This window comes from Salmo trutta, chromosome 24 (genome assembly GCF_901001165.1).
Source record: "Salmo trutta chromosome 24, fSalTru1.1, whole genome shotgun sequence".
NCBI lineage: Eukaryota > Metazoa > Chordata > Actinopteri > Salmoniformes > Salmonidae > Salmo > Salmo trutta.
In genome coordinates this window covers 7,267,071-7,286,695 of record NC_042980.1, presented here as the reverse complement: position 1 = coordinate 7,286,695, position 19,625 = coordinate 7,267,071, and the positions used below count along the sequence as shown (strand labels likewise).

Here is a 19,625-nt window from a genome sequence, read left to right as displayed (position 1 = left end):
GAGAACAAGTTCTCATTTACAACTGCGACCTGGCCAAGGTAAAGCAAAGCAGTGTGACAAAAACAACACAGAGATACAAGGGATAAACAAACGTACAGTCAATAACAAAAGAAAAATATGAGTACAGTGAGTGCAAATGAAGTAAGGCAATAAATAGGCCATAGTGATGAAGTAATTACAATTTAACAATTATTAACACTGGAGTGATAGATGTGCAGATGAGGATGTGCAAATAGAAATACTGGTGTGCAAAAGAGCAGAAAAACTAAAACAAATAAGGGATGAGGTAGGTATTTGTTTGGATGGGCTGGTGTACAGCTGCAGCGATCGGTAAGCTGTTCTGACAGCTGAAGCTTAAAGTTAGTGAGGGCGATATGAGTCTCCAACTTCAGTGATTTCTGCAATTCGTTCCAGTCATTGGCAGCAGAGAACTGGAAGGAAAGGCGGTCAAAGCAGGTGTTGGCTTTGGGGATGACCAGTGAAATATACCTGCTAGAGCGCGTGCTACGGATGGGTGTTGCTATGGTGACCAGTGAGCTGAGATAAGGCAGAGCTTTACCTAGAAAACACTTTTAGATGACCTGGAGCCAGAGGGTTTGGCAACAAATATGTAGTGAGGACCAGCCAACGAGAGCATACAGGTCGCAGTGGTGGGTAGTAATTGTTTGATATTGTTATTTGTATGATTTTTTTTGTCCATTTGGACAACAGAAATAAATTCTGCTTTTCCAACAACAACAAAAAATAAAATACATTTACAGGCTTATGAATTCATTAATTATGAAATGCATTAGCAATTGCAATCACCAAATGAAGTCTGATGAACTCAATATGGGCGGTTCCTTAAAGTGTTTGTAGAGGCTCTTCTAAAAAGCCTCCAGTTTACTTGTACAAGCTTTTTGATCTGGGTCTTGGTGGACATCTACGTGAGCAAATAAGCAAACCAAACAAGATACTCCTACCGATCTGGTTCAACAACCGGTTTCAATCATCTGTTCTATACGTTGTAACTTTGAGCTCCGTCTACAAGCTGTGGTTGCCGAGTCAAAATCTCTCTCCCCAATACCAAGCCAACAGTGCTCCTCATACTTTTAATACTAGAACAGCCATAGGCCAACACACCCTGCCGTTTGATTATTTTGTAATAAAAATAAATCTGCCATTTCAAAAGCAACGTCCTCCTTCCCTGACTTTTCCTAAACAGTTGCATTTTACATTGCGCAGTTGTCAGAATTTTTAAGTCACGAACAGAAAGGTTTTTAGAGCCTGTTTAATTGTAAGGTCGTGTGCACGATTGTTGGTACATTTGAATATTTACATTTAAGTCATTTAGCAGACGCTCTTATCCAGAGCGACTTACAAATTGGAATATCGATGAGTAAGGAGATTCAATTTAGAACAAAAGCGAATTAATGAAAAATTGTGAACACCAAGAAAGCAGCTACTGCTGCCAAGGAGACAGCCACCGGAGGGGAGGTGCACCATGCTGTCAATAATTCAACTGGCTAGTTTGCCTGTATGTGAAGAGAAGGGTGGGCTGTACTTTGAGCCTGCTGCTCTGATTGGATAGAGCGAAGCGATCTCCATTCAATCGCTTCATATTTCACCCTAAGCCGGCTCCATTCACTTGCTTCATATTTCACCCGATCACTCCTCATCACGTTTCGGTCTGATCATTGAGATTGCTGCTGCCTCCTGTTAGCCTGCTGCTTCCTCCTGTTAGCCTGCTACTATGATAAATCAATAGGTGAGGATGTTTTCTAGCAAGCTATCAATATGCATAATATCTAATAAGCGAAGCGAGAGTAGGGAAATTAGAAGAAACACTGGATGTGCATTCAGACTGAATAACAGCAAACTTGTTTGCCTGCTGTAAATTGAGTACAGGTCACACACAGCTCCAAATCTGCAGAGATCAGTATTTTGCCAACATCTACTTAAACCCTATTCACACGGACTAGTATTACTAGAGAACGTTGGTTATGCATTTATTACCCCAGAATGTCCGTTATTCCAGAAGGGATTACCCCCCCCCCCCCACCAAACAGCCCCGTGCAATTCATTTTTAATATATATATATATATATATATATACATACATACATACACACACACACATACACATTGACTGAAGCCTGGAGGGTTTTTTTCCTAGGCATGAAGATATTTCAACAAGTCCGGGCGACTACCGGCTACACCGATAACTCGAGCTCCGTTCCCAAGTTTGTAAACCATAGTGTCGCCATAATATTTGAACTGAGGAAGTGTGATCATAATCATTATAATAGTTTAGCGATCCACAGTAGAAGACGTCCTAAATGCCCCCCAGTCTTCAGATATGAGTTAAACAGCGCACCTGCACTTGACATGCATTTCCAAACGTTTAGCTCAATTGGGTGCTGCTTTGCAATCTAACAGGAAGGCATGCATTAGGCACAATATTTTTTTAAAGCATTTAGCAAAGTTCAATTAATTAGCACATAAGCTAGAAACAAAAGCATTTACTGTGAAAGTTGATTCATGTAGGCCCTTCGTACAGTTGAAGTCGGAAGTTTACATACACTTAGGTTGGAGTCATTAAAACTTGTTTTTCAACCACTCCACAAATTTCTTGTTAACCTCTCTGGGCCAGTGGGACGCTTGCGTCCCACCTACTCAACAGCCAGTAGAATCCCGTGGCGCGTTATTCAAATACCTTAGAAATGCTATTACTTCAATTTCTCAAACATATGACTATTTTACAGCATTTTAAAGACAAGACTCTCGTTAATCTAACCACACTGTCCGATTTCAAAAAGGCTTTACAACGAAAGCAAAACATTAGATTACGTCAGCAGAGTACCCAGCCAGAAATAATCAGACACCCATTTTTAAAGGTAGCATATAATGTCACATAAACCCAAACCACAGCTAAATGCAGCACTAACCTTTGATGATCTTCATCAGATGACAATCCTAGGACATTGTTATACAATACATGCATGTTATGTACAATCAAGTTCATATTTATATCAAAAACCAGCTTTTTACATTAGCATGTGACTAGCATGTGACTAGCATTCCCACCGAACACTTCCGGTGAATTTACTAAATTACTCACGATAAACGTTCACAAAAAACATAATTATTTTAAGAATTATAGATACAGAACTCCTTTATGCACTCGCTATGTCCGATTTTAAAATAGCTTTTCGGTGAAAGCACATTTTGCAATATTCTGAGTAGATAGCCCGGCCATCACAGGCTAGCTATTTTGACACCCACCAAGTGTGGTACTCACCAAACTCCGATTTACTATTAGAAAAGTTTGATTACCTTTGCTGTTCTTTGTCAGAATGCACTCCCAGGACTTCTACTTCAATAACAAATGTTGGTTTGGTTCCAAATAATCCATCGTTATATCCAAATAGCAGCGTTTTGTTTGTGCGTTCAAGACACTATCCGAAGGGTAAAGAAGGGTGACGCGCCGAACGCGTTGTGTGACAAAAAAAATTCTAAATATTCCATTACCGTACTTCGAAGCATGTCAAACGCTGTTTAAAATCAATTTTTATGCCATTTTTCTCGTAAAAAAAGCGATAATATTCCGACCGGGAGTGGTTGTTTTCGTTCAAAGAGAGAGAAAGTAAACATGGTGTCAGCTCGGGCACGCGCCTCAGTCTCATTGTCCTCAGATCGACCACTTACAAAATGCGCTAATGTTTTCCAGCCAGGGCCTGCAAAGCCACCATTCAGCTTTCTGGCGCCTTCTGAGAGCCTATGGGAGCGTTAGAAAATGTCACGTCATGCCAGAGATCCCCTGTTTTGGTTAGAGATGATCAAGAAGGCCATGAAATGGTCAGAGAGAGCACTTCCTGTTTGGAATCTTCTCAGGTTTTGGCCTGCCAAATTAGTTATGTTATACTCACAGACACCATTCAAACAGTTTTAGAAACTTTAGGGTGTTTCCTATCCAAATCAAACAATTATATGCAGATTCTAGTTACTGGGCAGGAGTAGTAACCAGATTAAAATCGGGTACGTTTTTTTATCCGGCCGTGCAAATACTGCCCCCTATCCCCAAAAGGCTAACAAACTATAGTTTTGGCAAGTCGGTTAGGACACCTACTTCGTGCATGACAAGTCATTTTTTCCCAACAATTGTTAATGGACAGATTATTTCACTGTATCACAAATACAGTGGGTCAGAAGTTTACATACACTAAGTTGACTGTGCCTTTAACTTCATTGGGAAAGGGGGCAGCACTGGGAAGTTTGGATGAAAAGTGTGCCCAGAGTAAATTGCCTGTTACTCAGGCCCAGAAGCTAGGATATGCATATTGGTAGATTTGGATAGAAAACTCTAAATTTTCCAAAACTGTTAAAATAATGTATGTGAGTATAACAGAACTCATATGGCAGGCAAAAACCTGAGAAAAATCCAACCAGGAAGTGGGAAATCTGAGGTTTGTAGTTTAAGTAATTGCCTATCCAATTTCCTGTGTCTGTGGGGTCAGATTGCACTTCCTAAGGCTTCCAGTAGATGTCAACAGTCTTTAGAAGTTGTTTCAGGCTTGTATTGTGAAAGGGGATCGAATAAGAGCTGTTTCAACAAGTGGTCAAGCTGAAAGACATTAGTTTAGTCTCGCACGTGGCCATGAGCACGACGCTCATTCTCTTTCCTTTCTAATGACAACGGAATTGTCCGGTTGGAATATTATTGAAGATTTATGATAAAAACATCCTAAAGATTGATTATTTATATCGTTTAACATGTTTCTACAAACTTTAATTTGACTTTGTGTCTGGACTTGTGTCTGGACCGCGCTTTGTGCATTTGGATTACTGGACTAAACGAGGAAACAAAACGTAGGTAGATGAACTTTATTGAACAAAACAAACATTTGTCTAACATGGAGACCTGGGAGTGCCATCAGATGAAGATCAAAGGTAAGTGATTCATTTTAACGCTATTTCTGACTTTTGTGACACCTCTCCTTGGTTGGAAAATGGCTGTATGGTTCTCTGTGGCTAGGCGCTGACCTAACATAATCACATGGTGTGCTTTCGCCGTAAAGCCTTTTTGAAATCAGACACAGCAGCTGGATTAACAAGAAGTTTCTTTAATCCTATGTATAACACTTGTATCTTTCAATGTTTATGATGAGTATTTCTGTAATTTGATGTGGCTCTCTGCAATTTCACCGTATGTTTGTTTGAGACAATGCATTTCTGAACATAACGCGGCAATTTCAAAAGGAGGTTTTTGGACATAAAGCTGAACTTTATTTAACAAAACACACATTTGTCTAACATGGAGTCCTGGGAGTGCCATCCGGTGAAGATCAAAGGTTAGTGATTCATTTTAATGTTATTTCTGACACCTCTCCTTCTTTGGAAAATGTCTATGGTTTTCTGTGGCTAGGCGCTGACCTAACATAATCGCATGGTGTGCTTCGCCGTAAAGCCTTTTTGAAATCGGAAACCGTGGCTGGATTAACAAGAAGTTTCTTTAAAATGGTGTCTAATACTTGTATGTTTGAGGAATTTTCATTGAGATTTCTGTTGTTTGAATTTGGCGCCCTGCAAATTCACTGGCTGTTGGCGAGGTGTGACGCTCAAGTCCCGAACGATCCCAGAGGTTAAACAGCTTGGAAAATTGCAGAAAATGATATCATTACTTTAGAAGCTTCTGATAGGCTAGTTGACATAATTTGAGTCAATTGGAGGTGTACCTATTGATGTATTTCAAGGCCTACCTTCAAACTCTGTGCCTCTTTGCTTGGCATCATGGGGAAATCAAAAGAAATCAGCCAAGACCTCAAAAAAAGTGTGTAGACCTCCACAAGTCTGGTTCACCTTTGGGAGCAATTTCCAAATGCCTGAAGGCCCCACATTCATCTGTACAAACAATAGTACGCCAGCATAAACAGCCGTCATACTGCTCAGGAAGGAGACGCGTTCTGTCTCCTAGAGATGAACATACTAAGTGCAAATAAATAGCAAAGGACCTTGTGAAGATGCTGGAGGAAACAGGTACAAAAGTATATAAAACAGGTCCTATATCGACATAACCTGAAAGGCCACTCAGCAAGGAAGAAGCCACTGCTCCAAAACCGCCATAAAAAAGCCAGACTACGGTTTGCAACTGCACATGGGGACAAAGATCATACTTTTTGGAGAAATGTCCTCTGGTCTGATGAAACAAATATAGAACTGTTTGGCCATAATGACCATTGTTATTTTTGGAGGAAAAAGGGGGAGGCTTGCAAGCCGAAGAACACCATCCCAACTGTGAAGCACGGGGGTGGCAGCATCATGTTGTGGGGGTTCTTTGCTGCAGGAGGGACTGGTGCACGTCACAAAATAGATGGCATCATGAGGCAGGAAAATTGTGGATATATTGAAGCAACATCAGTCAGGAAGTTAAAGCTTGGTCGCAAATGGGTCTTCGAAATGGACAATGATCCCAAGCATACTTCCAAAGTTGTGGCAAAATGGCTTAAGGACAACAAAGTCATGGTATTGGAGTGGCCATCAAAGCCCTGACCTCAATCACATACAACATTTGTGGGCAGAACTGAAAAAGTGTGTGCGAGCAAGGAGGCCTTCACACCTGACTCAGTTACACAAGCTCTGTCAGGAGGAATGGGCCAGAATTCACCCAACTTATTGTGGGAAGCTTGTGGAAGGCTACCGGAAAGGTTTGACCCAAGTTAAACAATTTAAAGGCAATGGTACCAAATACTAATTGAGTGCATGTAAACTTTTGACCCACTGGGAATGTGATGAAAGAAATAAAAGCTGAAATAAATCATTCTCTACTATTATTCTGACATTACACATTCTTAAAATAAAGTGGTGATCCTAAGTGACCTAAGACAGGAAACGTTTTACTTGGATTCAAATGTCAGTTTTAATGTATTTGGCTAAGGTGTATGTAAACTTCCGACTTCAACTGTATATAGACTATGCACGGCACTGTTCAATTTATCGATCAGTTATTGTTTCCTTGCATAAACCACAAGCAACACCTTTCAAACATTTCTCTCCAAACACAGGGATGTGGATTTGCATGGGAATAATATTATCTGAGGACTTTGGTGTTTGCCAAAAAACTATAGGTTATTCTGTCTGGAATTGTAACCTCTCCTGCCATGTAAATGGCAGATTCGGACAGGACTAAAATTACAGATGTGTTTTGTGCTCGTACACATACAGCAATTACATTACCTGACCTCCCCCAGGAAAATGAATGCCGTCCATATAGGGCTTTAGGCATAATAAAACAAGTCTGTTTTTTTCCAATCACTAGTATCAACTGTCAATTTACAGATACGATTACGAGTATTAGCCAGAAACGTAGGCAAAAAGGGGACGACCGTTCTCTAGCGGGTACTTGAAGGCTGAGAAACCCAGCGGTTCTATTCGCACGAGACTAGTATTACTATAGAAGGTCGCCTATGTGAGTCTGCAAAGCTGTCAAAGGCAAAGGGTGGATACTTTGAAGAATATAAAATCTATTTTGATTTGTTTAAAACTTTGGGTTAATACATGATTCCATGTGTTAACAGTTTAAGTCTTCACTATTACTAATATTATTATACAATGTAGAAAATAGTAAAAATAAAGAAAAACCCTTGCATGAGTAGGTGTCCAAACTTTTGACTGGTACTGTACTTGATCTTTCTTGAATAAGTAACTTAATTTATTTTTGTTTTTCCTCCATGGCACAGCTTTTATTGCTATCTGTGCTATTCCTTCCATTTCCTTTGTTAATATGGACTCTTGAACTAAATTGCTTTTGTTTAAGAGAGGAATATTGAATTGCATGGCCTCTAAAGGCACATTTAAAAGTGTCCCATACAATATGGGGAGCTGCTGTACCCATGTTGTCAGATAAAGTCCATTATAATTTATTCTGTCCTAGTTAACATGTTATCATCCAATAGGCTTTGATTAAATTTCCAATATCCGCGCCCATGTGGAAATTCACTAAGAGTAATATACACTACAGTTCAAAAGTTTGGGGTCACTTAGAAATGCCCTTGTTTTCAAAATACATTTTATTTTAATGCACAAATAAATTGCTTCAAATTGATCAGAAATACAGTGTAGACATTGTTAATGTTGTAAATGACTATTGTAGCTGGAAACGGCAGATTGTTTTTAATGGAATATCTACGTAGGCGTACAAAGGCCTATTATCAGCAACCATCACTCCTGTGTTCCAATGGCACGTTGTGTTAGCTAATCCAAGTTTATTTTAAAGGCTAATTGATCATTAGAAAACCCTTTTGCAATTACATTAGCACAGCTGAAAACTGTTGTGCTGATTACAGAAGCAATAAAAATGACCCTTCTAGGCAGAGTTGCAAAGAAAAAGGCATCTCAGATTGGCCAATAAAAAGAAAAGATTAAGATGGGCAAAAAATATCCTCTCTGGATTAAAACCAAATTAAGTGTACTATATTACGTATTGGATCACCAAAAAAAAGCAAATATTACACTACCATGTAGTTTACCAATTAAATGGTCTGACGGAGATGTGGACATACTCGGTATACAAATCCCAAAAGAAAGAAATGATCTCACTACAATAAATTTTTATAGAAAGTTAGCAAAAATAGATCTTGCTACCATGGAAAGGAAAATACCTATCTATTTGTGGAAAAATCACCCTGATTAACTCTTTAGTCATATCACAGTTTACTTATGGTTTTGCCTACACCTAGTGACCTGCTTTTTAAATTATATGAAAAAAAAAAAAAAAAAAAAAAAAAAAACTCAATTTTATTTGGAACGGCAAGCCAGATAAAATTAAAAGGGCCTATTTATATAATGAATATGAATTCGGAGAGCAGAAATTGTTAAATATTAAAGCATTAGACCTCTCACTAAAGGCATCAGTCATACCAAAGTTATACTTAAATCCAAACTGGTTTTCTAGTAAATTGGTACGAATGTCTCATCCTATGTTCAAGAAGGGCCTTTTTCCCTTTATTCAGATTACACTTGCCCACTTTCGGTTGTTTGTAAAGGAAATAATCTCCAAAATATCTTTATTCTTTAAACAAGCCTTAGAAAGTTGGTTGCAATTTCAGTTTAATCCACCTGAAAAGACAGAACAAATAACAAATATTGTGGTTAAATTCAAATATAGTAATTGATAATGTATTTTTCAAAGAAATGTTTAAAAAAGGTATAATTTTTGTGGATGATATTATAAATAGGACTGGTGAAGTGATGTTACACATGCAGCTAACACAGACATATGGAAATGTCTGCTCTACCCAAAATTGCAACCAATTAATTGCAGCACTACCACAAAAATGGAAGAGGAAAGTAGAAGGGGAAAAAAAGTAAGGAACTTGTATGTCGGCCTTGTATTAAAGAACATAAATGGTTAAAGAAAAGTGTGATAAATAAAAACATATACCAATTTCATTTAAGGACCAAAAAACAGACAGCTGTGCCATATAAATTGCAAAATAGTTGGGAAGAGATTTTCGATGTACCCATTCCATGGCACATGGTTTATGAATTGATACGCAAAAAAACGCCGGATTCAAAACTTCGAATTTTTTAATTTAAATTACTATACAAAATTCTTGCAACTAATAGAATGTTATATATATGGGGGATACAATCTTCCCAGCTCTGCAGATTCTGCTGTGAGTAGGCAGAGTCATTAGATCGTTTATTTTGGTATTGTCCATATGTAGCTCGTTTTTGGTCCAGGAATGGCTGAAGAATTGCAACATTTGCCTAGAACTAACGCTGCAGATAGCAATACTGGGTGATTTGAAAAGCCATAGTCAATCAATCAATAATATACTGCTCAAAAAAATAAAGGGAACACTAAAATAACATCCTAGATCTGAATGAATGAAATAATCTTATTAAATACTTTTTTCTTTACATAGTTGAATGTGCTGACAACAAAATCACAGAAATAATAAATGGAAATCCAATTTATCAACCCATGGAGGTCTGGATTTGGAGTCGCACTCAAAATTAAAGTGGAAAACCACACTACAGGCTGATCCAACTTTGATGTAATGTCCTTTAAAACAAGTCAAAATGAGGCTCAGTAGTGTGTGTGGCCTCCACGTGCCTGTATGACCTCCCTACAACGCCTGGGCATGCTCCTCATGAGGTGGCGGATGGTCTCCTGAGGGATCTCCTCCCAGACCTGGACTAAAGCATCCGCCAACTCCTGGACAGTCTGTGGTGCAACGTGGCGTTGGTGGATGGAGCGAGACATGTCGTCCCAGATGTGCTCAATTGGATTCAGGTCTGGGGAACGGGCGGGCCAGTCCATAGCATCAATGCCTTCCTCTTGCAGGAACTGCTGACACACTCCAGCCACATGAGGTCTAGCATTGTCTTGCATTAGGAGGAACCCAGGGCCAACCGCACCAGCATATGGTCTCACAAGGGGTCTGAGGATCTCATCTCGGTACCTAATGGCAGTCAGGCTACCTCTGGCGAGCACATGGAGGGCTGTGCGGCCCCCCAAAGAAATGCCACCCCACACCATGACTGACCCACCGCCAAACCGGTCATGCTGGAGGATGTTACAGGCAGCAGAACGTTCTCCATGGCGTCTCCAGACTCTGTCACATGTGCTCAGTGTGAACCTGCTTCATCTGTGAAGAGCACAGGGCGCCAGTGGCGAATTTGCCAATCTTGGTGTTCTCTGGCAAATGCCAAAGCGTCCTGCACGGTGTTGGGCTGTAAGCACAACCCCCACCTGTGGACATCGGGCCCTGATACCACCCTCATGGAGTCTGTTTCTGACCGTTTGAGCAGACACATGCACATTATTTTGACATTTGTCGTCACAAAATGCGCTCGCGCATTACCCTTCGGATAGGGACCTGAACGCAAGAACAAAACGGAGGTATTTGGATATAACTATGGATTATTTGGAACCAAACCAAAACTACATTTGTTGTTGAAGTAGAAGTCCTGGGAGTGCATTCTGACAAAGAACAGCAAAGGTAATCCAATTTTTCTAATAGTAATTCTGAGTTTAGTGAGCCCCAAACTTGGTGGGTGTCAAATTAGCTAGCTTGTGATGGCCGAGCTATGTACTCAGAATATTGCAAAATGTGCTTATGTATTTTGTCAACATTTATCATGAGTAATTTAGTAAATTCACCGGAAGTTTGCGGTGGGTATGCTAGTTCTGAACATCACATGCTAATGTAAAAAGCTGGTTTTTGATATAAATATGAACTTGATTGAACAAAACATGCATGTATTGTATAACAAAATGTCCTTGGAGTGTCATCTGATGAAGATCAAAGGTTAGTGCTGCATTTAGCTGTGGTTTTGGTTTTTGTTAGATTAACGAGAGTCTTGTCTTTAAAATGGTGTAAAATAGTCATATGTTTGAGAAATTGAAGTTATAGCATTTGAGGTATTTGTATTATTTCGCGCCACGCGATTCCACTGGCTGTTGACTAGGGTGGGAAGAGAGGTTAACCTCTTGGGTAGGGGGCAGGATTTTCATGTCCGGATGAAAAGTGTGCCCAAAGTAAACTGCCTGTTACTCAGGCCCAGAAGCTAGGATATACATATAATTGGTAGATTTGGATAGAAAACTCTAAAGTTTCTAAAACTGTTAAAATTGTGTCTGAGTATAACAGAACTGATATGGCAGGCAAAACCCTGAGGACAAACCATCCAACAAAATAAAATTCAGCCTACCACTGTTTAATGGCTGTCACTTATAAGGCAAAATCCTCCCAGCTTGCAGTTCCTAGGGCTTCCACTAGATGTCAGTCTTTAGAAAGAGTTTCATGCTGGGTTTTGTAAAAATTAGCCAGAAATGTGTTTTTCTAGGTGGCTCCCATTTTGGCTGTAGTGTTTCCAAGCGCGTGGAAGAGAGCGCGTTCTTTGGTATTTTTCTCTGGTAAAGACAATAACGATTCGCCGTCTTAAATGTTATTGTTTATTTACATATTAGGGTACCTAAGGTTTGATTATAAACATTGACTTGTTTGGAAAAGTTTATTGGTAACGTTTGGGATTCATTTTGATGGAGGGAAACTGGGTGGATTATTGACTGAAGCGCGCCAGCTAAACTGAGTTATGGATATAAAAAGGACGTTATCGAACAAAAAGGACCATTTGTGATGTATCTGGGACCTTTTGGAGTGCCAACAGAAGATCAAAAAGGTAAGGTATTTATTATATTGCCATTTCTGACTTTCGTGGAGCACCTGTCTGGTTGAAATATGTTTTTCATGCTTTTGTATGTGGGGCGCTGTCCTCAGATATTCACATGGTGTGCTTTCGCCGTAAAGCCTTTTTGAAATCTGACACAGCGGCTGGATTAACAAGAAGTGAAGCTTTATTTTGATGTATTACACTTGTGATTTTATGAAAGTTAAATATTTATAATTCTGTAGTTTGAATTTCACGCTTTTCATTTTCACCGGATGTTGGCCAGGTGGGACGCTACCATAATGATTTTCCTGTATGATTGTCTCAGAGGTCGTAGCGAAATTTCTTGTAAGCGCCCGTATTAGTGTCCCGCTCCTTGAAAGCGGCAGCTCTAGCCTTTAGCTCAGTGCGGATATTGCTTGTAATCCATGGCTTCTGGTTGGGATATGTTCGTACAATCACTGTGGGGACGACGTCATCGATGCACTTATAAGCTGGTGACTTGTGGTATTTGATGAATCACAGAACATATTCCAGTCTGTGCTAGCGAAACAATGCTGTAGCTTAGCATCCTCTTCATCAGACCACTTCCGTAATGAGCGCATCATTGGTACTTCGTTTGAGTTTTTGCTTCTAAGGCGAAATCAGGAGGATAGAGTTATGGTCAGATTTGCTAAAGGGAGGGTGAGGTAGAGCCTTGTTTATGTTTCTGTGTGTGGCGTAAAGGTGATCTAGAGTTATCGGCTCTAGTTGCACAGGTGACATGCTGGTAAAAATTGGGTAAAAAAAATTACATTTAAAAAAAAATAATAATCACCGGCCACGAGAAGCGCCGCCTCTGGATGTGCATTTTGTTGTTTGCTTATAGCCCTATACAGCTTGTTGAGTGAGATTTTAGTGTCAGCATCGGTTTGTGGTGGTAAATAGACCGCTATGAAAAATATAGATTCAAATTATCTTGGTAAATAGTATGGTCTGCAGCTTATCATGAGAAAAACTTGAGACTTCCTTAACATTAGAGATCGCGCACCAGCTTTTCTTAACAAAGAGACACACCCATCCCCCTTTTGTCCTACCCGAGGCTGCCATCCAGTCTAGACGATGCATGAAAAAAAAAAACAGCGAGTTGTACAGTACATTATCCATGTCCTTGTCAGCCACGACTCCGAGAAACAAAGAATATTATGATTCTTCAGGTCCCGTTGATAGAATAGACTCGAGCGGAGCTCATCCAGTTTGTGACTGTACAGTCGCTAATAGAACGCAGGGAATAGGCGGTTTATATGCTCGCCAACTGTCTCGTCAGGATCCCGGCTCGCTTGACTGTTGCACCTTCATTTCTTTTGAATCCCGGCGATTAGGGCCCGGTCGGGAGTAAGCAGAAGTTCCAGAGCTGCCGACTCGTTGAAGTAGAAAATTGTCATGCAAATCGAGGTTAGTGATAGCTGTTCTGATGTACAGAAGCTGTTTTTGGTCATAGGTAATAACTAAAAAAAGTTATCATAAAGAGCCCATAAAATGTCCGCTATCCTCCACAGCGCCAGGCCCCGACCAAAGTATTTGATAAATGCTTGATAAGTTTCAAGGAGTGGTTTACAATTCCTGAAATAAATTGATTTTCTTTAACGTAAATGCAATGTTATCGAAGGGTGCAGAAACTTTTTTGGTGATTTCACTTGTTTTTGAAAAACTTACCCCAGCTGCAATAGAGTTCCCCATTGCAAATTGTGCACTGTGGGGGTGACCAAAAGACCTTAATAAAATCCCCCAAAAACACCCAAATACGTCCCTTTTATAAACTGCGTGTAGCCCACGCAGCACAGCTGGTGGAAGAAATGGCTCGAGTCACACTAAATGGAATATACTGTTGCGGATAAAGCTAGGCATGACAATTTCATGTGTACAACATCTAAAGACCTACATCACTATACAGTGAGCGTGTGTTTTTGGTCAAGAATGAAAAGCGCTACTTAATTTTTCAAGTGTATATAAACACGTAAATACTTAACTTGCCTCGCTCAGTGCAAGTCCATTAATCAGATGAGTTACATTCACACAATAAGCTTAGGTACTGTACCGCCCACTTCATGTCCCAACTAGCCTCAAACATCCCGAGCTCACCTTTCTATTTGGAGGGGTCCCCGGACGCCCATTGAGGGCAGCCCGGATCCTCCTCCCTGCCAACCACCGCCCGGCCGTCCTGCTGCTGTCACGATGCAAACGTAGCGTGTGCCATATAGACGTCGCCAATGATGACGGCCTGGCTTGCAGATGGGATCAGGGAGGTTGAAAGTTCCCAGGTCAGATGCTACAACAACGACCTGATGATTCAGGTTAGCACTACTGTAGAGATACAGCTAGTAATCCACTGCTGGCTTGAGAGTTTCTCCAGTTGAAAAGTATATCTCCTAAAGTTAGCATCCGGACAGTAGTAGAAAGCATAGCCACCCTCTGCTCGTGTTGTTCAGACTCAACGTCGTTGGAGCAAAGCACTGTTAGTCAACTAGAGGCTTCACTAAGGAGCACAGACCACTAAGCTACTTTGAGGCTTGGATTGAGGGTTTAAACTACACACAAACTTCCTGACCAGACTAATCTGAACACTGACTGTTAATCTGTGTTAATTGAGTCACTGACTCAAAGCCACAAGAGGGTAGAACATATTTCAAACGTTGCTTGATAGGGGGAGATGGTTGAAATGGTTTAGTCAACTTCCTCAATAGTTGGTCCAGATGATCCACCTGTTTATGTCTACCATAACACAGGGACGGTGCTATTTGCTCAACCACGTGTCTTTTGAGTGAGTGTCTCATTGCTGGCATTTTTCACATCTAAAATGGGACAACTGCTAAATATAAATGACAAACTCAGGAGGTAGGACTAAATCACTATTATTCAAGTCACAAGGTCAGAGTCGAGTCCCAAGCAGAATGGATCGAATCAAGTCCATGTCGTGCATTCTAACAGTAAGTAACAAGTCAAGTAAAAAGAAATATCTATAGCCTACATGCAATGACTTGTTCAACTACAAATCTTTGTCTATTTATTGAGGCTACACCACATTTTTACTATGTAATACATTTTAAAAACAACAAATTCCAAATGCAAACGATCAATGTCAATTTTGACATACCAAAAGACCAGTAGGCCTATGCTAGTAATTGTTGCTTGATGCCCTAAAGCTGGTGAGCTTTCAAAGTAAACAGTTAATATTCTTGATCACCAATTTTTTTTGGAGCTGCATATTTATGGCAATAGTCTTTCCCTACAATTTAAAGTTTGCGCTGCACCAAATCCTATAGTTGTACAGTAAATCAGAAACTGCTCGCTAGCAGTGGTTCTTAAACTATTTTATATGGATAATGAGGTAGGCTACTCTGTTTTTTTCCAGGCAAAACCAAAGAAAATGAAAAGTGCGCCTTGCTTACTAAAATGGATAGGATTATCTGTGTGCTAAACTTTGCGCTCCAATGCTGATGACCAGGTATTGGTCAACAGTCAAGAAGCACACCATTTTGTTTCTAAAGCACAGATTAGATGTTTTTGTAACTAAACCCAGCAAAAAAAATCTGTCCTCTCACTGTCAACTGCGTTTATTTTCAGCAAACTTAATGTGTAAATGTTTGTATGAACATAAGATTCAACAACTGAGACAAACTGAACAAGTTCCACAGACATGTGACTAACAGAAATAGAATAATATGTCCCTAAACAAAGGGGGGGGGTCAAAATCAAAAGTAAGCCAGTACCTAAGCAGCATTAAGTACTGCAGTGCATCTCCTCCTCATGGACTGCACCAGATTTGCCACTTCTTGCTGTAAGATGTTACCCAACTCTTCCACCAAGGCACCTGCAAGTTCCCGGACATTTCTGGGGCGTGCTCAATGGGATTGAGATCCGTCCGGTCTCTTCGCTGGCCATGGCAAAACACTGACATACCTGTCTTGCAGGAAATCACGCACAGAACAAGCAGTATGGCTGGTGGCATTGTCATGCTGGAGGGTCATGTCAGGATGAGCCTTCAGGAAGGGTAACACATGAGGGAGGAGGACGTCTTCCCTGTAACGCACACCATTGAGATTGCCTGCAATGACAACAAGCTCAGAACGATGACGCTGTGGCACACCGCCCCAGACCATGACGGACCCTCCAACTCGATCCCACACCAGAGTACAGGCCTCGGTATAACATTCATTTCTTCGACGATAAACACGAATCCGACCATCACCCGTGGTGAGACAAAACCGTGACTTGTCCGTGAAGAGCACTTTTTGCCAGTCCTGTCTGGTCCAGCGACAGTGGGTTTGTGCCCATCGGCGACGTTGTTGCCGGTGAGGTTGGTGAGGACCTGCCTTACCTGCCTCCCACATTCTGTTTAGAGCCAGTTTGCACAGTTCTGTGAAGGTAGTAGTACACAGCGTTGTGCAAGATCTTCAGTTTCTTGGCAATTTCTCACTTGAAAAAGAACAAGAATAGACTGACGAGGTTCAGAAGAAAGAACTTTGTTTCTGGCCATTTTGAGCCTGTAATCGAACCCACAAATGCTGACGCTCCAGATACTCAACTTGTCTAAAGAAGGACAGTTTGATTGCTTCTTTTATCAAAAGAACAGTTTTCAGCTGTGCTAACAATTGCAAAAGGATTTTCTAATGATTTTTTAGCCTTGATAATGATAAACTTGGATTAGCTAACACAATGTGCCATTGGAACACAGGAGTGATGGTTGCTGATAATGGACCTCTGTACGCCTATGTAGATATTCCATAAAAATAAAACAAATAAAAAAAGCAGTTTCCAGCTACAATAGTCATTCACAACATTAAATGTCTAAACTGTATTTCTGATCAATTTGATATTTTAAAAAGAGATTTTTTTTTTTTGGTCTTTCAAAAACAAGGACATTTCTAAGTGACCCCAAACTTCTGAACGGTAGTGTGTATATGTACACACACACACACACACACACACACACACACACACACACACACACACACACACGACTGATAAAAGGCACTGTATTAAATGTCTATTTTTTGCCACATTTATTCTATTACAGAACCTTGATGCATACTTCTAATTTATATGTGAGCTAAACATAGAAATGCTTAAAGTATAAAGATGAGAACTAATGTTACTGTCCCTACTACAACAAAAAAGGTGTGATATTTTCCTTTTCCCCAGTGATGTACTGGGCCATACGCACTAACCTCGGAAGTGCCTTGCGGTCGGAGGCCGAGCAATTGCCATACCAGGCAGTGATGCAACCGGTCAGGATGCTCTCGATGTTGCAGCTGTAGAACCTTTTGAGGATCTCAGGACCCATGACAAATCTTTTGAGTTTCCTGAGGGGGAATAGGCTTTGTCATGCCCTCTTCACGACTGTCTTGGTGTGTTTGGACCATTCTAGTTTGTTGTTGATGTGGACAAGGAATTTGAAGCTCTCAACCTGCTCCACTACAGCCCCATCAACGAGAATCGGGACGTGCTCGGTGTTCCTTTTCCTGTAGTCCACAATCATCTCCTTAGTCTTTGTTACGTTGAGGGATAGGTTGTTATTCTGGCACCACCCGGCCAGGTCTCTGACCTCCTCCCTATAGGCTGTCTCGTCATTGATCAGGCCTACCACTGTTGTGTTGTCTGCAAACTTAATGATGGTGTTGGAGTCGTGCCTGGCCATGCAGTCATGGGTGAACAGGGAGTACAGGAGGGAACTGAGCACACACCCCTGGGGAGCTCCAGTGTTGAGGATCAACGTGGCAGATGTGTTACCTACCCTCACCACCTGGGGGCGGCCCGTCAGAAAGTCCATGATCCAGTTGCAGAAGGAGGTGTTTAGTCTCCGGTTCCTTAGCTTAGTGATGAGCTTTGAGGGTACTATGGTGTTGAACGCTGAGCTGTAGTCAATGAACAGCATTCTCACATAGGTGTTCCTTTTGTCCAGGTGGGAAAGGCCAGTGTGGAGTGCAATAGAGATCGCATCATCAGTGGATCTGTTTAGGCGGTATGCAAATTGGAGTGGGTCTAGGGTTTCTGGGATAATGGTGTTGATGTGAGCCATGACCAGCCTTTCAAAGCACTTCATGGCTACGGACGTGAGTGCTACGGGTCTGTAGTCATTTAGGCAGGTTGCCTTGGTGTTCTTTGGCACAGGGACTATGGTCTGCTTGAAACATGTTGGTATTACAGACGCAATCAGGGACATGTTGAAAATGTCAGTGAAGACACCTGCCAGTTGGGTCAGCACATGCCCGGAGCACACGTCCTGGTAATCCATCTGGCCCCGCAGCCTTGTGTATGTTGACCTGTTTAAAGGTCTTACTCACGTTGGCCACGGAGAGCGTGATCACACAGTCATCTGGAACAGCTGATGCTCTCATGCATGCCTCAGTGTTGCTGGCCTCGAAGCGAGCATAGAAGTGATTTAGCTCGTCTGGTAGGCTCGTGTCACTGGGCAGCTCGCGACTTTGCTTCCCTTTGTAGTCTAATAGTTCGCAAGCCCTGCCACATCCGACGAGCATCGGAGCTGGTGTAGTATGATTCAATCTTAGCCCTGTATTGACGCTTTGCCTGTTTGATGGTTCGTCGCAGGGCATAGCAGGATTTCTTGTAAGCTTCCGGGTTAGAGTCCCGCACCTTGAAAGTGGTAGCTCTACCCTTTTGCTCAGTGTGAATGTTGCCTGTAATCCATGGCTTCTGGTATGTACGAACAGTCACTGTGGGGACGATGTCCTCAATGCACTTATTGATAAAGTCAGTGACTGATGTGGTGTGCTCCTCAATGTCATCGGAAGAATCCCAGAACATGTTCCAGTCTGTGATAGCAAAACAGTCCTGTAGTCTAGCATCTGCTTTATCTGACCACTTTTTTACAGACCGAGTCACTGGTGCTTCCTGCTTTAATTTTTGCTTGTAAGCAGGAATCAGGAGGATAGAGTTGTGGTCGGATTTACCAAATGGAGGGCGAGGGAGAGCTTAGTACACGTCTCTGTGTGTGTATAGTACAGGTGATCTAGAAATGTTTTCCCTCTGGTTGCACATTTAACATGTTGATAGAGATTTGGTAGAACTGATTTAAGTTTCCCTGCATTAAAAAGTCTCCGGCCACTAGGAGCGCCACCTCTGGGTGAGTGGTTTCCTGTTTTCTCATTTCCTTATACAGCTCACTGAGTGCGGTCTTAGTGCCAGCATCTGTTTGTGGTGGTAAATAAACAGCCACGAAAAGTATAGCTGAGAACTCTCTAGGCAAGAAGTGTGGCCTGCAATTTATCACAGTATACACTACTTCAGGCGAGCAAAATCTAGAGACTTCCTTTGATTTTCGGCACCAGCTGTTGTTTAAAAATATGCACAGAAGGCCCCCCCCCCCCCCCATCTTACCGGAGTGTGCTGTTCTATCCTGCCGGTGCAGCGTACATCCCACTAGCTGAATATCCATGTCGTCATTCAGCCACGATTCCGAATGCACTGTAA

The 19,625-nt window shown here is 41.3% G+C and overlaps 1 protein-coding gene across 4 annotated transcripts in view; it reads right to left on the bottom strand.

Annotated features, from left to right (window-relative positions):
* lrrfip1a (leucine rich repeat (in FLII) interacting protein 1a) overlaps window positions 1–19,625 on the bottom strand; it is a 74,198-nt gene that overhangs the window by 39,944 nt on the left and 14,629 nt on the right. The gene's annotated exons all lie outside the window — the stretch shown is intronic.